At 39.5% G+C, this 20,386-nt stretch overlaps 1 protein-coding gene across 4 annotated transcripts in view; it reads right to left on the bottom strand.

Annotated features, from left to right (window-relative positions):
* ANKRD44 (ankyrin repeat domain 44) overlaps positions 1–20,386 on the bottom strand; it is a 324,166-nt gene that overhangs the window by 61,414 nt on the left and 242,366 nt on the right. The window lies entirely within an intron of this gene.

Below are 20,386 nucleotides of genomic sequence, written 5' to 3'. Positions count from 1 at the left end.
TGTCTTCAGAAGACTATTAAATTTTTCTTTAAACGTTTATCACCATTTGGTAAATAAGGTAACAGAATTACTTTTTTTTTTTTTGAGATGCAGTTTTGCTCTTGTCACCCAGGCTAGAGTGTAATGGCGCAATCTCGGCTCACTGCAACCTCCACCTCCTGGGTTCAAGCGATTCTCCTGCCTCAGGCCTACCAAGTAGATGGGATTACAAGCACGCACCACAATGCCCAGCTAATTTTTTATATTTTTGGTAGAGATGAGGTTTCTCAGTGTTGGCCAGACTGGTCTCTAACTCCTGACCTCAAGTAATCCACCCGCCTCGGCCTCCCAAAGTGCTGGGATTACAGGCGTGAGCCACTGCGTGCAGCCCAGAATTACTATTTTAAGATGACTAACAAAATGCAATCCTCTACAAATGTAAGTGGACACGAAATACCATGGCATCTAATTATTCTTAGAAAATACACACATTGGGCTTAAAATGATCACTTGAGTAATGAAACGGTTTGTCCATTTCACTAATAACCACTATAAATTAATGAAGAAAGAATTTATCATCTTGAAGGACTAGTGCCACAATGTCTTACTAATAAGAGATACTCAATATGCTTTATAGGAACTTAGAGAAAGATTTGCAGCATTTTCCAAAACAGAGAGGGGGAATTTAAGAGTGTTGGTGGGCTGGGTGCAGTGGCTCACACCTGTAATCTCAACACTTTGGGAGGCTGAGGCAGGTGGATCACGAACACAGGAGATCAAGACCATCCTGGCCAACATGGTGAAACCTCATCTCTACTAAAAATACAAAAATGAGCCGGGCATGGTAGTGTGTGCCTGTAGTCCCAGCTACTCAGGAGACTGAGGCAGGAGAATTGATGAACTCAGGAGGTGGAGGTTGCGGTGAGCCAAGATCATGCCATTGCACTCCAGCCTGGGCAACACAGTGAGACTCTGCACAAAAAAAAAAAAAAAAAAAAAAGCGTCGGTGAATTTTTTGAATACTTATAACAAATGCCCTCTGGAACTAAAAGTATCTGATTCTAAGAGAAAAACAAAGACAAAAACCCACCATACATCTACAATTTCTTTGTTGAAATAGTTTTTGAGACTCCTTTAAGAACTTACATCTTAACCCTTATTTTTAACTATATGAATAAATATTTTATGTGAAATTCTGGCAAATTATGAAAAAATTTATTTTTACATTGTGTTTTTCTAAATAGACCTATTTTAATATATTCATTGTATTTTTTTTTATTACACTTTAAGTTCTAGGGTACATGTGCACAACGTGCAGGTTTGATACATAGGTATACATGTGCCATGTTGGTTTGTTGCACCAATCAACTCGTCATTTACATTAGGTATTTCTCCTAATGCTATCCCTCCCCCTGCCCCCCACCCCACAACAGGCCCCAGTGTGTGATGTTCCCTGCCCTGTGTCCATGTGTTCTCATTGTTCAATTCCCACCTATGAGTGAGAACATGCGGTGTTTGGTTTTCTGTCCTTGTGATAGTTTGCTGAGAATGATGGTTTCCAGCTTCATCCATGTCCCTGCAAAGGACATGAACTAATCCCTTTTTATGGCTGCATAGTATTCCATGGTGTATATGTGCCACATTTTCTTAATCCAGTCTATCATTGATAGATATTTGGGTTGGTTCCAAGTCTTTGCTATTGTGAATAGTGTCGTAATAAACATACATGTGCATGTGTCTTTATGACAGCATGATTTACAATCCTTTGGCTATATACTCAGTAATGGGATGGCTGGGTCAAATGGTATTTCTAGTTCTAGATCCTTGAGGAATTGCCACACTGTCTTCCACAATGGTTGAACTAATTTACACTCCCACCAACAGTGTAAAAGCAGTTCCTATTTCTCCACATCCTCTCCAGCATCTGTTCTTTACTGACTTTTTAATGATTGCCATTCTAACTGGAGTGAGATGGCATCTCATTGTGGTATTGATCTGCATTTCTCTGATGACCAGTGATGATGAGCATTTTTTCATGTGTCTGTTGGCTGCATACATGTCTTCTTTGGAGAAGCGTCTGTTCATATCCTTTGCCCACTTTTTGATGGGGTTGTTTTTTCTTGTAAATTTGTTGAAGTTCTTTGTAGATTCTGGATATTAGCCCTTTGTCAGATGAGTAGATTGCAAAAATTTTCTCCCATTCTGTAGGTTGTCTGTTCACTCTGATGGTAGTTTCTTTAGCCATGCAGAAGCTCTTTAGTTTAATTAGACCCCATTTGTCTATTTTGGCTTTTGTTGCCATGCTTTTGGTGTTTTAGTTATGAAGTCCTTGCCCAGGCCTAAGTCCTGAATGGTATTGCCTAGGTTTTCTTCTAGGGTTTTTATGGTTTTAGGAATAGACCTATTTTCATATAAACTTTCATTAAAAATTTGCCATCTTCTAATAATTTGTGTGCAAAGGATTTTTCCGTAACATTTACAAGTTCCCAGGACACCACAATGGAGGGTAACTGGAGACTTCTGAATATGTACATGGTAGCAAGAAATCCTTGTTTTACCCTCCAATAACACCTACACAATCAGACACTAATATTTAAGATCTATACTGTGGAGGAAACACATTCTCATTATTTACTCAACTTTCACATTTTCCCATCAAATATGTCTCATATTTTCATGCTTTGTATATTCTTTAGGGTAAACAGATGGTTTTCTGAATCTCTACCATATGATTTTTTTTTAATTTTAGAAACAAGGTCTTGATATGTTGCCCAGGCTGGACTTGAACTCCTGGACTGAAGTGACTCTCCAGTCTCAGCCTCCTGAGAATCTAGGATTTACAGGCATGAGTCACCATGCCCAGCTCTACCTTAAGAATTTGACCTTATCAGTGATTTTAATTAAAGAAAGAAAGAAGATTCCTGGGGTACCTTTTCAATTTTAACATATATTACTTTTCCTTCTAAGCTAATCCAGTGATCTCTCTTTTTAACCTTAGCCAAGACACCCCTTGGCCACTGTATTAGTCCATTCTCACACTGCTGTCAAGAAATACCTAAGACTGGGTAATTTATAAAGAAAATGGCTTTAACTGGCTCGAAGTTCCACAGTCTGTACAAGAAGCATGAGGCTGGCATCTGCTCGGCTTCTGGGGAGGCTTTAGGAACTTACAATCATGGCAGAGGAAAAGGGGGCGCCAGAACTTCATACGGCTGGAGCAGGAGAAAGAGAGAGAAGGGGGAGAGGCTACACACCTTTAAATGACCAGATCTCATAAGAACACCCTCATTATCATGATGACAACACCAAGGGGGATAGTGCTAAACCATTCATGAGAAACTGCTCTCATGATCCAATCGCCTCCCACCAGGCCCCACCTCCAACACCGACCATTACAACTGAACATGAGATTTGAGTGGGGACACATATCCAAACCATATGAACCATCAATAACAAAGCATTCTACTTCTTCCCTATTCTAAATTCACAATATCATTTTTTTTTTTTTAAGGCAAAGTCTCATTCTGGCACCCAGGCTGGAGTTCGGGGGTGCGATCTCGGCTCACTGCAGCCTCCACCTCCTGGGTTCAAGCAATTTTCCTGCCTCAGCCTCCTGAGTAGCCAGGATTACAGGTGCCTACCATCACGCTCAGCTAATTCTTGTATTTTCAGTAGAGACAGGGTTTCATCATATTGTCCAGGCTGGTCTTGAACTCCTGACCTCAAGTGATCCACCCACCTTGGCCTCCCAAAGCGCTGGCATTACAGGTGTGAGCCATCACACCTGGCCTAAAATTCACAATATCTTTTATTGCAATCAAAACTTTCCCCCTCAGAAAATTAGTTATTGGGCTAATTAAGTTATATTACAGTTACCTTCTGTTGGTGAGCCGTCAGGTTATTTTTTGAAAGTTTTACTTACAGAGCGTATAAATTATCCTTGGTTATTCTCAGCTGTGATTGAGTTCTGTGAAAGCATAGTACCCTAGTACCCTGGGATATCTCTACATGTGAAATTATTCAAATGTCTCCCTTACTTTTCTTTTTTTTTTTTTTTTTTTTTTTTTTTGAGACAGGGTCTCACTCTGTTGCCCAGGCTGGAGTGCAGTGGCACAATTATGGCTCATTTCAGCCTTGACCTCCTAGGCTCAAGTGATCCTCCCACCTCAGCCTCCCAGGTAGCTGGGACTACAGGCACACACCAGCATGTCCAGCTAGTTTTTGTATTTTTTAGAGACAGGGTTTTGCCGTGTTGCCCAGGCTGGTCTCGAACTCCATGGCTCAAGGGATCTGGCTGCCTTGGCCTCCCAAAATGCTGGAATTACAGGCATGAGCCACCGTGCCTGGCTATCCTTTCTTATCACCTTTAAGGTGCTGATGACTCACACACAATAGAGCCCAACCTTCTCAAAACTGTAATTCTCTACCAAATACAGTCACTAGGAGGTACCAGCTTGGTTAAATCAGAATATATCTTCATTTACTCATTTATTTATTTTAGAGACAGGGTCTTGTTCTGTCACCCAGGCTGGAGTGCAGTGGCACAATCACAGCTCACTGCACTCTCAAACTCCTGGGCTCAAACAATCCTCCTGCTTCAGCCTCCTGAGTAGCTAGGACTATAGGTGCTACGGGTGCACAACACACACCCAGCTAATTTTTTAATTTTTATTTTTTGCTCTCCACATGTGCCTTCTGAATCACTTAATAGTAACTCTGTTGAAGAGATAAATTAACAGTACTAGCTTAGAATCCCAGCTATATCTCACTTATAAATAAGGGTCTGGTTTATCTTACTGTCACCACTGAGATGCTAATACTATTCTCTAGGGCAGAGATTCTCAACCAGGGCATTGTAACCCCTAGGGGACATTTGGTAGTGTCTGGAGTAAAAACGTTAAGTAGGGTGCTGGTTGTTAGTAGCACCTAGCAGGCAGAGGCCAGCATGTTATTAAGCCTCCTATAATGCCAAGATAGCCCCCCACAACAAAGAATTATCCTGTTCAAGATGTTAATAGTACCAAGGTTGAGAAATCCTGCTTTAAGGAAATAAAAGTAGATTAAAAAATATTCCCGTTGAAACTTTGGGGTTACCATCCGGGCAGTACAGAGCTCTGATTTTGAGCTTCGTAATAGGAAGATAAGTTGCCAAGCAGAAGCTCTGTGATGGGAGTACCCCAATATATTCTCATAAAGGAATTTAGTGAACATGGACCCACTGGTGTATAGACCAGGTTCCAGGGAATAGTGTAATCATCAACTTGATAGTGTTCATAGCTAGTGAGAAACCCATCCTTCACGTTTAATTTGACTGCATAGAAAATTTGTGAGTTGAATGGAGAATAAAATACACAACAGATGTTAACCAAACCATCTAAATGACTTTAGGAGTAGCCTTTCTTGATCCATTTTAAAATCTCTTCTTGTTTGGGAAAGTGTTGGGCTTGGGGGATGAAGTGCAATAAATACCTTCCATGTTGTGACACATAAGAAAACCTCTAGCCATTTTTAGATTTTAATCATCTTACCCACATTACAGATGTAGGCTGTTTGGCAGAGGCTCAGAGGAAAGAGTGTTATCAGTCCTCAGCCATCTAATTACTTATCTTAGAGAAAATTAGGCAATGTTCCAAGTCTACAGAAGACTCATGTTCTGTTGGGAGTTATTAATTACAAGCAGACCTAAGAAGCATTAATTTGTTTTGGTAATCATGCCAGGGTGTATATAGCTCTGCCAAATAATAGGGGAAGTGAAGACTGGGGAGAAGGTGAGCTGCTCGGCTCAGCTGGTAAATTAGGGATTAAAACCAGATGGCCTCAATTCGTCTCTTTTAGCCAAATTCTAAACAAAATATTCCTTGTGCTGAAGTTTAAATTAAATTGATGCCTGACTGCCCCACTCCTAATAATCTAAAATAATTCTCTTTTAAAAATTATTTCCTGTTTTGCTGTTGTTTTTCAAGAACTTGAGATAGGCTGGGTGTGGTGGCTCACGCCTCTAATCCCAGCACTTTGGGAGGCCGAGGCAGGCAGATCACCTGAGGTCAGGAGTTTGAGACGAGCCTGGCCAACATAGTGAAACCCCCATCTCTACTAAAAATACAAAAATTAGCCAGGCATAGTGGTGCATGCCTGTAGTTCCAGCTACTCGGGAGGCTGAGGCAGGAGAATTGCTTGAATCCAGGAGGTGGAGGCTGTGGTGAGCTGAGATCGCACCACTGCACTCCAGCCTTGGCAACAGAGCGAGATTCCGTCTCAAAAAACAAAACAAAAAAAGAACTTGAGATAGTTAAAAGTTACTCTGACACACACCCACACCCACATCCATTTGCGTACACAAGAAAAAAGACTGGGAGAAAATAAACCAAAATGTAAACAGTAGTTACGTCTGGATGGTGGGATCATAGGAGATTTCCATTTTCTTTTTATATTTCTATGATGTTTCCACAATTTTTACAATTAAGCACAGATAATTTTTATAATCAGAAAACAACCTGAAATAGGGCAGTTATTTATACCCATCCTGTCTTTCTATCCCATTCTCTAATTATAATTCACTTCTACCTACACTGATATCCTTCTAAAAAAAAATAGACTTTTGCTCTTGCTGCCCAGGTTGGAGTGCAATGGTACGATCTTGGCTCTTTGTAACCTCCATCTCCTGGGTTCAAGTGATTCTCCTGCCTCAGCCTCCTGAGTAGCTGGGATTACAGGTGCCCGCCACCATGCCCATCTAATTTTGTATTTTTAGTAGAAACAGGGTTTCACCATGTTGGCCAGGCTGGTCATGAACTCCTGACCTCAGGTGATCCACCCTCCTTGGCCTCCCAAAGTGCTGGGATTACAGGCCTGAGCCACTGTGCCTGGCCCACTGATATCCTTTAAATATTGATATGGCTATTTATGCTGGAAAAGGTAAATAATCAGCCATAATACTAATCAAATCAAAATCTCACCCATTATTACCTACTTATATAATTGGCTGTGTTGCATGTTGCTAATGGGTAACATGTTAACCTTTTATTCATGAACTAGTTTATCAAAGGACTTCTCACATTATATATCTATGGATAAGTACACATATTCTTATATTCTGGCAAGGTACAGTTCAAAGAAAAAGACAAAGGAGGAGAATAGATATCAGGTCACGACCTGGCTTGTTATAGGACATATTGAAGGTACAAGGCTCAAACCTTGAAAAATATCTGAAATATAATTATATTTATGCTCAGTGTCTAAACTTACATGTAATGTGTAAACACTTAATGAAATTCTTAGGTTGGTAATACAGAATACCTGATGTTGGCCCATGTGAAGCACAAATATTTGTATAGTACGTGAAATAACATAAGCTTACCTAAATTTATGATCAACAAAGAATTGAGAGAAATGGTTTGTTTTGCTATAATACTAAGAAAACTCAAGCAACTGAACTTACGCATATGAAAGCAGGAGTTGATAACTCAACTTCCAAGAAAAAAAAATCTGCAACTATTTTAGGTTCAAAGGCAGAGCCACACCGTACACTTACAGATGTCACAATTGAAAAGAACATGTCCCCTTAAAATTAAAGTCTATATAGTTAAACAAAAGACAATAAAGTGCCTGTATAAGCACAAAATAAAGAAATTCCCTGTACATGCCACTCAGCTAGTGAGGCTGTCTTGATATTAGCCAGTAAGTGAGAAATAACTTATGCTCACAGTGATCCTGGAAGCAGGTAAGTGATCTCGTCCACTAGCTATTTCCAGTTCCAACTTGTTAACCACTGGGGAATTCCTGTTTGATTTATGATACTTTTCTGATGAGTATAAGGCCATGAGAATATTCGCAGGGTTCTTTTAGAATAATAATCCTAGTAACTCTTTGGCTAAAGCACCATTTGCAGACTAGTTTCTGTATGGATGCCATGGTAGTGAATGTTTAGAGGCTATAGAATATGGGAGAGATATGGTCCCAGGTGGCATTAGCCCAAGGTAAATTGAGGGAAAGAGGCAGTTATTTGGACCAACAGGTTCTCATCCACTCCATGCTCTTACACTGGCCTGTAGCTGCTCAAATCTCCCTCACAGAGCAAAACTTATCTGTTCTATTTCTCATTCTCTAAAGCCCTTTGCTCTCCCTGAGCTGATACCTGTGATGGATTTCTAACCTATAACACTATAAGATAACAAATTTGTGTTCTTTTAACCTGCTCAATTTATGGCAATTTATTATGGCAGCAATGGAACACTAACACACACATTGTAGTTCTAGTTTGCATTTCCTTGATGACTATTAAAGCTGAGTACTTTTTTCACATGTTTATAAATACTTGGATATCCTCTTGTGAAGTGCCTGTTCAAGTTTTTTGCCCATTTTTCTACTGGGTTATCTATTTTTTTCTTATTGGCTTTTAAGGTTTCTTTATATGTCCTGTAGGAGTTCTTTATATATTCTGGATACAAGACCTTTTTCACATATATGTATTGCACTCTGAAGCTTGCCTTTGTACTCTCTTAATGGTGCCTTTTAATGGACAAAGCTTTTAATGTTAATAGAGTCCAATATATCCAGTTATTCCTTTTGGTTCATTAATTTTGCATCTTATTAAAAAATCTTTTTCTGTGAGTCGTGATGTTCTCTTATGCTTACTTCTAAAAACGTTATTGTTGTACCTTTCACGTATAGATCTGCAATCCATCTTGAATTCAGTTTTGTATATGGTAAAAGAATATTCATTTTCCTCCATATACATATTTATTAACCTAGCACTATTTGGTGAAAAGATAATTTTCTCTACTGAACTACTATGCACCTTTATCATTAATCAGGATACCACATATGTGTGGATCCATTTTTCAACTCCCTATTCTGTTCTTTTGATTAGTTCATCTATCTTTGCTGTAATACCTTACTGTTTTTCTCAACTCTTTATTCTGTTCTTTTGGTGAGTTCATCTATCTTTGCTCTAATACCATACTGTTTTCATTACTATAGCTTTTTTGTTGTTGGGACAGGGTCTTGCTATGTCACCAGGCTGGAGTACAGGAGTGCTATCATAGCTCACTGTAACCTCTAACTCCTGGGCTCAAGTGATCCTCTCACCTCAGCTCCAGAGTAAGTAGGACTACAGATGTGCCACCATGCCTGGCTAATTTTAAATTCTTTTCTAGAGACAGGGTCTCACTGTATTGCCCAGGCTGGCCTCAACTGATACTCCTGCCTCAGCCTCCCAAAATGCTGGGACATTACTATAGTTTTGTAACAGATTTTTTGTATCTGGAAGTCTAAGTCCCCAGGTTGTTCTTTTTCAATATTGCCTCGTATATTCTTTACCCTTTGCATGTCTGTATAAAACTTAAAATCAGCTTTTCAATTTACACACACAAAAAAAAACCCTCCTGGGATTTTGATGAATCTGTAAATGAGTTTGGGAAGAGTTGCTATTTTCACAATCTTTCAATTTATAGAAATAATTATGTTTTTCTACATATTGAAACAGAGTTACTTTTTCTCCATAATGTATTATAGTTTTACGGTAAGGGCATTTAATACTTTTTATGCTGTTGAAAATTGTAATTTTTTGTAAGTGATATCTTTTTAAAATTTCATTTTCTATTTGATGTTGTGTTGCTGGGATGTAGAAAATTGATTTTTAGAATATTAACCTTGTATATGGAAAGGGCAAAGTTGTTTATTTAGGACATCTTTAATAGTTCTCAATAATGTTTTATAGTTTTAATGGAAATAACATTTTATATAATATTTTAGATGCTAGTACAAATGATAATATTTTTGTAAATGGTATTTTAAAAACTTTTAGTTAAATTTGTTTTTCTTGCTGGTATATAAAATATAGTTGCCTTTTGTATAATGACCTTATACCCTTATCAATCCATCTTGAATCGAGTTTCGTGTATGATATGAGGTAGAAAAAAAGATTTATTTCTCCTATATGCATATTCAATTAACCTACCACCTATCTTAATATCTGTAACTTAATTACACGTGCAAAGTCTCTTCTGCCATGTAAGGTAACATATTCACAGGTTCTAGAATGTGGACATTATTGGTGGGCCATTTTGTCCACCACACTTTTATTTTTGTCTTCCTCTATTGGCACCAGCTAGGACTCCCAGTCCAATATTGAAGAGAAAGGAAGATGGCAGACATATTTGTCTTGTTCCTACTATAAGGAAAAAAAGCTTTTAATATTTTACCATTTAGTATAATATTTGCCGTAGATATTTTGCAGATGTTCTTTATCAGATTAATGATGTTCCTTTCTACTCCTAGTTAGCTAAGAATTTATCACAAATAGGTATTGAGCTTTACTAAATACTTGCATTGATTGAAATGTTTATCTGATCTTTTTCTGTTAATATGGTAAAATACCTTGATTAATTTTCTAATACTAAGCTACCCTTGCATTCCCACTTAGCTGTTATGTACTATCTTTTTGAAGATATATTGTTGCACTTAATTTGCCAATATTTGGTTTAGAATTGTCAGTACTTTTTCATGGAAGTTTTCGGCCGAAAATACATACTTTTTTTTTTTTGCTTCTACCTTGGGGAATATAAGAACTGTTTTTGAATTTTTTTTTAAATTAAGAGATCTTTAATCTTTATTCTCAAGCACGTTATAGTCTTCTGAAACTTGTCCACATTGATCCAACCATGTAACAGTTCTTTTTGCTTCTATCTAAAATTTTCTGGCCAGGTATGGTGGCTCTCATCTGTAATCTCAGCACTTTGGGAAGCCAAGGCCAGGAGTTTGAGACAAGCCTGGGCAATACAGCAAGATCCTGTCACTATACAAAATTTTTAAAAGTTAGCCAGGCATGGTGGCATATACCTGTAATCCCAGATACTCTGGAGGCTGAGGTGGGAGGATTGCTTGAAACCGGGGTTCAAAGGCTGCAGTGAGCTATGATCGCTCCACTGCACTCTAGCCTGGGTGACAGAGTCAGACTCTGTCTCAAAAATCATAAAAAATAAAAACTAAGAAATTAAAATATTTTTTGATGATTTCTTTGTCTGAATAATGGAAAAATGTCTAGGTGTTGGCAGTCTTATAGAACACACACATTTCCAACAGAATAATCCATTTTCATTTATTTCCTGCATTTCTGCCAGCTCACAGTATATGCTGAATCTGTCAAGAAAGGGCTGGATCTATTTTATAGTAAGCAATACATGGTATACTGTATGTTCTTAATAAATACACAATGACATTAAAAATGAAACCACCAGATGGTGCCACCATAGGTAATAGCTTGTTAATTCCAACAGTAAAGAATGTTTTCTTTTAAGCACTATATGAAAAAAATGTATTGAGATTGCCGTTACTGCACATACTAATAATCATCTACTGCCTTACTCCATGCCTGACACTGCAGGTCCCCAAAGTCACCAAATGTTCAAATCAGTATCACTTGAAGTTAGAAAAGCACTGGAGTTGAATTGGAGGATTCATAGAGGTGTACTCCCTGCATTTAGGCTGTGAATCTTTTTTTTTTTTTTAGCAGTGACTTGTTACTGCTCTGTGTTCCACGAATTAAAGTCTTTTTAAATAGAGAAGGGACGTTATACAAGATGAGGAAAAAATAATAGACAATTTTAAGAAGATTAGAAACTTATATTTGATGTCAGCTGTCTTAATTTTTCACCTTCCAGAACATTATGAGTTCACTGAAACAATGTGAATGGTATCTATAAGGGCTTTGACTATTAGAGTCTTCATACAAGTCTGAGGCCTAATCACTACTACAAGTCTGTATCTAAGACAAAAAGGAAGCAGGTCTCCCGCATTTCATTCTATTTAAAATGCACTTAGTCTCCCGCCCATTATCCACATTTATTAATAACAGTTCTCATCTGAGGGCTAACTCAGTTGAAGTCCTGCACTGCAAAATATTTGACTGCATTATGTGACAGGCACATTGGAATAGGGACAAGCAGCCAACCCTATAAAATACTCCAGAATGATGGGTGTTACATTTGATCAATTCCACTTGCTGAGCATATACAGTTCTTGTATATTATCAGGAAAAACTATAATACTGGCCTCACGTTTCCATGGTGACTTGTGAGAGCTATTCTTAAATTTAAGAGTTACCTCTTTTAATCAACAATAATTTTCATCTAGATGATATTCCCAGGCTACCCTGAATTATATTATCATGGTGCTAATTTACTTTCTGTCTCAGCTCAAGGTAAAATTTATTTGCCTAGGGCCAGAGAGAGTAGAGGGGTAGGGGTGGGTTGGAAGGGAATGTAGCAGCTGAGGGACATGGGAATATGATAAAAATTGCTTAAAAAGGAAACAAAGCAAATAACAGATTTGAATACAAAAAAGTATTAACTTTTCAATAATTTAAAAAAATTTGCAATGGAAAAAGTACACTTTTCTTACCTGCTCTTTGTACTCACAAAAGCTGTACAAACCAAAATAAATATGCTTTTGGACAGCATTTTTAATGTTAAATTTCAGCATAAATTTCTCACTTTAAGCATCAATTAACATTTTAGTGATTCTAGCCCAGTCAATAAAATATACGACTTTAAAGAAAATTTCTTCTGATCCAATGACAGCTAATCTTGTTGGGATTCTGAAACACCAGCTAAAGACCACAAAGACTACTTCTGGCTAGTGGACATTAAAAGAAGCAGCACAGATTCAAGTAAGTAGGTAAAGAAAGCTGTTATTATTTTAAGCAAAATTAAAACAGATGGGAGAGACAGACACACATGTATTCAGATATGTGCCTGCCTCACATTTAATCTTTTATGAATGGCTGCTCCCAGATGGTGATGTGATTCAGCAATGCAATTTTAGATACACCATCTATTTTCCTTACTTCAATGTACTGTGTCAATTACAACTTTTCTACTTAGCGGCTGATGCAACCATCATCAAAAGAAAAATAAACCATCGTGAAAACAGGTTCTCTGATATTTTGAAAACGAAGTGATAGTCAACTTGTCAAACCAAGTCCAGACATTTCTCTACACTCTCCATCCTTCAATTCGTTACAGGTTTGGTACTTCTATTCCACATTCACACAAATGGTGAGGTAATGAAACAAGAGACCAACATAGCAAACACATTATGCTGATGAGTGCTTGTGAGTCTCTCATTAACTGACCCCAGAATGGGACATGCTGTGCCCTAAAGTCTCACAGCATGTCACCTGTACCTCTTCTAGGACATCATGTTTTATCTTGGATAATGGGCATATACCCAAAGGACTACAAATCATGCTGCTATAAAGACACAGGCACACATATGTTTATTGAGGCACTATTCACAATAGCAGACTTGGAACCAACCCAAATGTCCAACAACGATAGACTGGATTAAGAAAATGTGGCACATATACACCATGGAATACTATGCAGCCATAAAAAATGATGAGTTCATGTCCTTTGTAGGGACATGGATGAAACTGGAAATCATCATTCTCAGTAAACTATCACAAGGACAAAAAACCAAACACCACATGTTCTCACTCATAGGTGGAAATTAAACAATGAGAACACATGGACACAGGAAGGGGAACATCACACTCTGGGGACTGTGGAGGAAGGGGGGAGGGACAGCATTAGGAGATACACCTAATGCTAAATGATGAGTTAATGGGTGCAGCACACCAACATGGCACATGGATACATATGTAACAAACCTGCACATTGTGCACATGTACCCTAAAACTTAAAGTACAATAAAAAAAAAAAGAAATACAGAATTCTAACAGAGCAACTACTATATTTTGTCATAGTTATTTACATGCCAATTCCCACTATAAGATAGTAAGCTCCCAGATATAGCAGCTTCTTCATCTTTTTAGATCTGGCACATAGCAGTATCCAGCAGATAGAGTAATCAATTAAGATACATTAAATGAATACATAATAACAGTTGCCACTTGTACCTATCATATGCCAGGCACTGTGCTAGATACTTTACTTACATTCCTTTCCTTCCCAGTTTTATTGAGGCGTAACTGACAAGAAAAAATTGCATGTATTTAAGGTGTACAATGTGAGGATTCGATACATGTATATATTGTGAAATGATTACCACAAACAAACTAATTAATATCCTAATATCCATCACCTCGGATAGTTACCTTGTGTGTGTGCAGTGAGAATACTTTCTACTCTCAGCAAATTTCAAGAATACAATGCAGTATTATTAACTATAGTCCTCATGCTGTATGTTAGATCTTCAGAACTTATTCATTCTGCAAATGGAAACTTCATATTCTTTGACCAACATCTCCCCATTTCCCCCCAGACCTCAGCTCTTGGCAACCCCCATTCTACTCTCTGTTTTTATGAGTTCAACTTTTTTAGATTCCACAGGTAAAGTCAGTTCATGCAGTATTTGTCTTTCTGTGACTGGCTTATTTCACTTAGTGTAACATCTTCCAGGTCATACATGTTGTTTTAAATGGCAGGATTCCCTTCTGTTTTAAAGCTGAATGACTTCCCAGTCTCTGTGTGTCTCTGTGTGTGTACCACAGTATCCATCTATCAATGAACACTTAGGTTGCTTCTATAGCTTGGCTATTGTGAATAGTGCTGCAGTGAACATAAGAGTGTAGATACATCTTTGAGATACTGATTTCATTTCCTTTAGATATATATCTGGAAGATATGTATCTGGACTATATGGTAGTTCTATTTTTAATTTTTTAGGATTTACTTACATTCTTCCACTTAATGCTATAAACAACCTAACCCCCATTTGACAGATTAGACAAGCTATGAAGGCTCATGGAAGTGAAATAAAATGCTTACAGATCTTGTAGCTAGGTAATTGTGGGGCTGGCATTCCAAACCAGACCTGTATAATGTGGAAGTCTTTGAGCTTTCAAGCATATCACACAGCCCCTCCTGTGGCCAAACTCTCATAAGCTCAGGCCTGAGTTGTCGGGTGGGGACTGCAGGAGGTGGTAGAGTGCAGACCCCACACCCAGGCATTGACACTGGCAGCCCCAGCACTGTCATGGGTGGGCAGCGATTGGAGCAGTGTCTTTACTGGACACCTGTGACCAAACAGCCTTTGGGGTGTAAACAGTAATGGAAGATACCACTACAGAAAGTAAAAACAGCAGAAGAAGAAAATAGTGGGTGTCCTGTGCTCACCATGAGAAGTGTGTAGAGCTCATGGGAAACATGCTGAAAGGCCTTCTGAAGGAACTGGAGCAGAGCCAGAGCTCTTGCAGAATTGGGGGCAGGGCCAGAGAAATAACTGGGGAGTAGTTATTATAATCCTGTTATTGCCCTATGGAGAACTAGGAAATGTGTGTGATAAGTCAACATTTATGTCGCACATTTTTTACCTCCCAAACTAGGTTATAACCTCCTTAAAAGTAATATCCATGCCTTTTTTTTTTTCGAGACAGAGTCGTACTCTATTGTCCAGGCTGGAGTGCAATGGTACAATCTTGGCTCACTGCAACCTCCGCCTCCTGGATTCAAGCAATTCTCCTGCCTCAGCTTCCCAAGTAGCTGGGATTATAGGCATGCGCCACCACTCCCAGCTAATTTTTGTATTTTTAATAGAGATGGGCTTCCACCATGTTGGTCAGGCTGGTCTTGAACACCTGACCTCGGGTGATCCACCTGCCTCAGCCTCCCAAAGTGCTTGGATTATAGGCGTGAGCCACCACACCCTCCCATGCCTAATATTATTTCTGTGTCAGCCATGGTTCCTAGCACATTTCCCTATAATCCACTCTGTAACTTCAGGAAGCAGCCATCCTAAATTAGGTAGCTAATGTAAGAGAAGCCACACCTTGGAAGTTGTCCTAATGGTCTGCCAGGTCAGTTTTCATGGAGTCTAGGAAAAACAGCACCAGTGGTTAGGGTTTCTCTAGCCCTGTCCAGAGGACAGGACTCCTGGATGGGTCACCAAAGGTATTCTGATTGGTAAGGCACTGGGTTTTGAATAAGAGAGGATACATGAGGTTATCAGAGCTTAAGTGCATTGATTTTTACTCAATTTCTTTGATTTTAATTCTATACTCAGAAAGAAAACATCCGATCTTTATTCAGTTTGTAAAATTGGATTCCCTACTTAGAAGGGAACATCGCTGTAGTAGATGACATGAATCTCCTGGTCCTTTTAGCAGTTGGATTTTTCACTGTAAATTCATGAAGGATGTTCTTGTCATCCATCTGGTATGACTGGTATGATAATGCAGATGAATAAAGTTTATGAACTTATAAAGACTGGGGCCCAGCAGGATGCCTTATGCCTGTAATCCCAGCACTTTAGGAGGCTAAGGTGGGCAGATCTTTCCAGGCCAGGAGTTCAAGACCCACCTGGCCAGCAGATAAAACCCTGTCTCTACTAAAAATACACAAATTAGTCAGGCGTGATGGTGTGCACCTGTAATCCCAGCTACTCAGGAGGCTAAGGCAGGAGAATCACTTGAACCTGGGAGGCAGAGGCCGCAGTGAGCCGAGATCACGCTACTGCACTCCAGACTGGGTGACAGAGCAAGACTCTGTCTCAAACAAAAAAACAAACAAACAAAAAACAACTGGGATGTAGACTCTAATCTCCAAACTCACTAACTGCTAGTACCCTGGAGAGCCTTAAAAAGGCCAGTACACAGGAAATATTGAGTAATCAAATATTTTAATTGTAACATTCTCTTCATTTAAAAAATATATTTTAAGAGAGAATGACAACAAAAACACACTGCTCATATGAAATGGTTGCTTTGGGCTATTTCTTACCATATTTTGTCCCATATCAATGTGAGAAATTTGAGATCAAGATTGCTATATACTAAAAAATATCTTTATGGAATGTAAACATTTTTGTGTGAAATAACTTATGTGTTTGGAAAACTATAAAATGTTTCCTAGAAAAAAAATGCTATAGAGTTACGACTCTAAAATGTACTAAATTACCTTTCCAGTGACCAGGTGACTGTTATTGCTTAATATTAACAAAACTAGGGGTGGTTCTAAGATGGCCGAATAGGAACAGCTCCAGTCTACAGCTCCCAGCGTGAGCAACGCAGAAGACGGGTGATTTCTGCATTTCCAATTGAGGTACCGGGTTCATCTCACTGGGGCTTGTCGGACAGTGGGGGCAGGACAGTGGGTGCAGCCCACAGAGCATGAGCCGAAGCAGGGCGAGGCATCACCTCACCTGGGAAGTGCAAGGGGTCAGGGAATTCCCTTTCCCAGCCAAGGGAAGCAGTGATGGATGGCACCTGGAAAATCGGGTCACTCCCACCCTAATACTGTGCTTTTCCAACGGTCTTAGCAAATGGCACACCAGGAGATTATATCCCGCACCTGGCTCGGAAGGTCCCATGCCCACAGAGCCTCGCTCATTGCCAGCACAGCAGTCTGAGATCAAACTGCAAGGTGGCAGCAAGGCTGGGGGAGGAGCACCTGCCATTACTGAGGCTTGAGTAGGTAAACAAAGCAGCCAGGAAGCTCAAACTGGGTGGAGCCCACCACAGCTCAAGGAGGCCTGCCTGCCTCTGTAGACTCCACCTCTGGGGGCAGGGCAAAGCCTAACAAAAGGCAGCAGAAACCTCTGCAGACTTAAATGTCCCTGTCTGACAGCTTTGAAGAGAGTAGTGGTTCTCCCAGCACAGAGTTTGAGATCTGAGAATGGACAGACTGCCTCCTCAAGTGGGTCCCTGACCCCCGAGTAGCCTAACTGGGAGGCACCCTCCAGTAGGGGCCAACTGACACCTCATGCACCTGGATATCCATCAGAGACGAAGCTTCCAGAGGAATGATCAGGCAGCAACATTTGCTGTTCAGCAATATTCACTGTTCTGCAGCCTCCACTGCTGATACCCAGGCAAACAGGGGCTGGAGTGGACCTCCAGCAAACTCCAGCAGACCTGCAGCTGAGGGTCCTGACTGTCAGAAGGAAAACTAACAAACAGAAAGGACATCCACACCAAAACCCCATCTGTACGTCACCATCATCAAAGACTAAAGGTAGATAAAACCACAAAGATGGGGATAAAACAGAGCAGAAAAGCTGAAAATTGTAAAAATCAAAGCGTCTCTCCCCCTCCAAAGGAACGCAGCTCCTCGCCAGCAACGGAACAAAGTTGGACAGAGAATGACTTTGACGAGTTGAGAGAAGAAGGCTTCAGACGATCAAACTTCTCCAAGCTAAAGGAGGAAGTTCGAAACCATCGCAAAGAAGCTATAAACCTTGAAAAAAGATTAGATGAATGGCTAACTAGAATAACCAGTGTAGAGAAGTCCTTAAATGACCTGATGGAGCTGAAAACCATGGCACGAGAACTACGTGACGAATGCACAAGCTTCAGTAGCTGATTCGATCAACTGGAAGAAATGGTATCAGTGATTGAAGATCAAATGAATGAAATGAAACGAAAAGAGAAGTTTAGAGAAAAAAGAGCAAAAAGAAATGAACAAAGCCTCCAAGAAATATGGGGCTATGTGACAAGACCAAATCTACGTCTGATTGGTGTACCTGAAAGTGATGGGGAGAATGGAACCAAGTTGGAAAACACTCTGCAGGATATTATCCAGGAGAACTTCCCCAACCTAGCAAGGCAGGCCAACATTCAAATTCAGGAAATACAGAGAATGCCACAAAGATACTCCTCGAGAAGGGCAACTCCAAGAAACATAATTGTCAGATTCACCAAAGTTGAAACGAAGGAAAAAATGTTAAGGGAGGCCAGAGAGAAAAGTCGGGTTACCCACAAAGGAAAGCCCATCAGACTAACAGGGGATCTGTCGGCAGAAACTCTGCAAGCCAGAAGAGAGTGGGGACCAATATTCAACATTCGTAAAGAAAAGAATCTTCAACCCAGAACATCATATCCAGCCAAACTAAGCTTCATAAGTGAAGGAGAAATAAAATCCTTTACAGACAAGCAAATGCTGAGAGATTCTGTCACCACCAGGCCTGCCCTACAAGAGCTCCTGGAGGAAGCACTAAACATGGAAAGGAACAACCGGTACCAGCCACTGCAAAAACATGACAAATTTTAAAGACCATCGATGCTAGGAAGAAACTGCATCAACTAACGAGCAAAATAACCAGCTAACATCATAATGACAGGATCAAATTCACACATAACAATATTAAGCTTAAATGTAAATGGGCTAAATGCTCCAATTAAAAGATACAGACCGGCAAATTGGATAAAGAGTCAAGACCCATCAGGGTGCTGTATCTAGGAGACTCATCTCATGTGCAGAGATACACACAGGCTCAAAATAAAGGGATGGAGGAAGATCTACCAAGCAAATGGAAAACAAAAAAAGGCAGGGGTTGCAATCCTAGTCTCTGATAAAACAGAATTTAAACCAACAAAGATCGAAAGAGACAAAGAAGGCCATTAAATAATGGTAAAAGGATCAATTCAACAAGAAGAGCTAACTATCCTAAATATATATGCACCCAATACAGGAGCACCCAGATTCACAAAGCAAGTCCTTAGTGACCTACAAAGAGACTTAGACTCCTACACAACAATAATGGGAGACTTTAACACCCCACTGTCAACATTAGACAGATCAACGAGACAGAAAGTTTTCTAAAAGGATATCCAGGAATTGAACTCGGCTCTGCACCAAGCAGACCTAATAGACATCTACAGAACTCTCCACCCCAAATCAACAAAATACACATTCTTCTCAGCACCACATTGCACTTATTCCAAAATTGACCACGTAGTTGGAAGTAAAGCACTCCTCAGCAAATGTAAAAGAACAGAAATTATAACAAACTGTCTCTCAGACCACATTGCAATCAAACTAGAACTCAGGATTAAGAAACTCACTCAAAACCGCTCAACTACATGGAAACTGAACAACCTGCTCCTGAATGACTACTGGGTACATAACGAAATGAAGGCAGAAATAAAGATGTTCTTTGAAACCAGTGAGAACAAAGACACAACATACCAGAATCTCTGGGACACATTTAAAGCAGTGTGTAGAGGGAAATTTATAGCACTAAATGCCCACAAGAGAAAGCAGGAAAGATCTAAAATTGACTAACATCACAGTTAAAAGAACTAGAGAAGCAAGAGCAAACACATTCAAAAGCTAGCAGAAGCCAAGAAATAACTAAGATCAGAGCATAACTGAAGGAGATAGAGACACCAAAAACCCTTCAAAAAATCAGTGAATCCAGGAGCTGGTTTTTTGAAAAGATCAACACAATTGATAGACCAATAGCAAGACTAATAAAGAAGAAAAGAGAGAAGAATCAAATCGATGCAATAAAAAATGATAAAGGGGATATCACCACCGATCCCACAGAAATACAAACTACCATCAGAGAATACTATAAACATCTCTACGCAAATAAACTAGAAAATCTAGAAGAAATGGATAAATTCCTGGACACATACACCATCCCAACACTAAACCAGGAAGAAGTT

The sequence above is a fragment of the Hylobates moloch genome, unplaced genomic scaffold, assembly GCF_009828535.3.
Source record: "Hylobates moloch isolate HMO894 unplaced genomic scaffold, HMol_V3 SCAFFOLD_1, whole genome shotgun sequence".
NCBI classification, from domain to species: domain Eukaryota; kingdom Metazoa; phylum Chordata; class Mammalia; order Primates; family Hylobatidae; genus Hylobates; species Hylobates moloch.
Note: the sequence above shows the minus strand (reverse complement) of the source record. Positions and strands in the feature narration are given on the sequence as shown.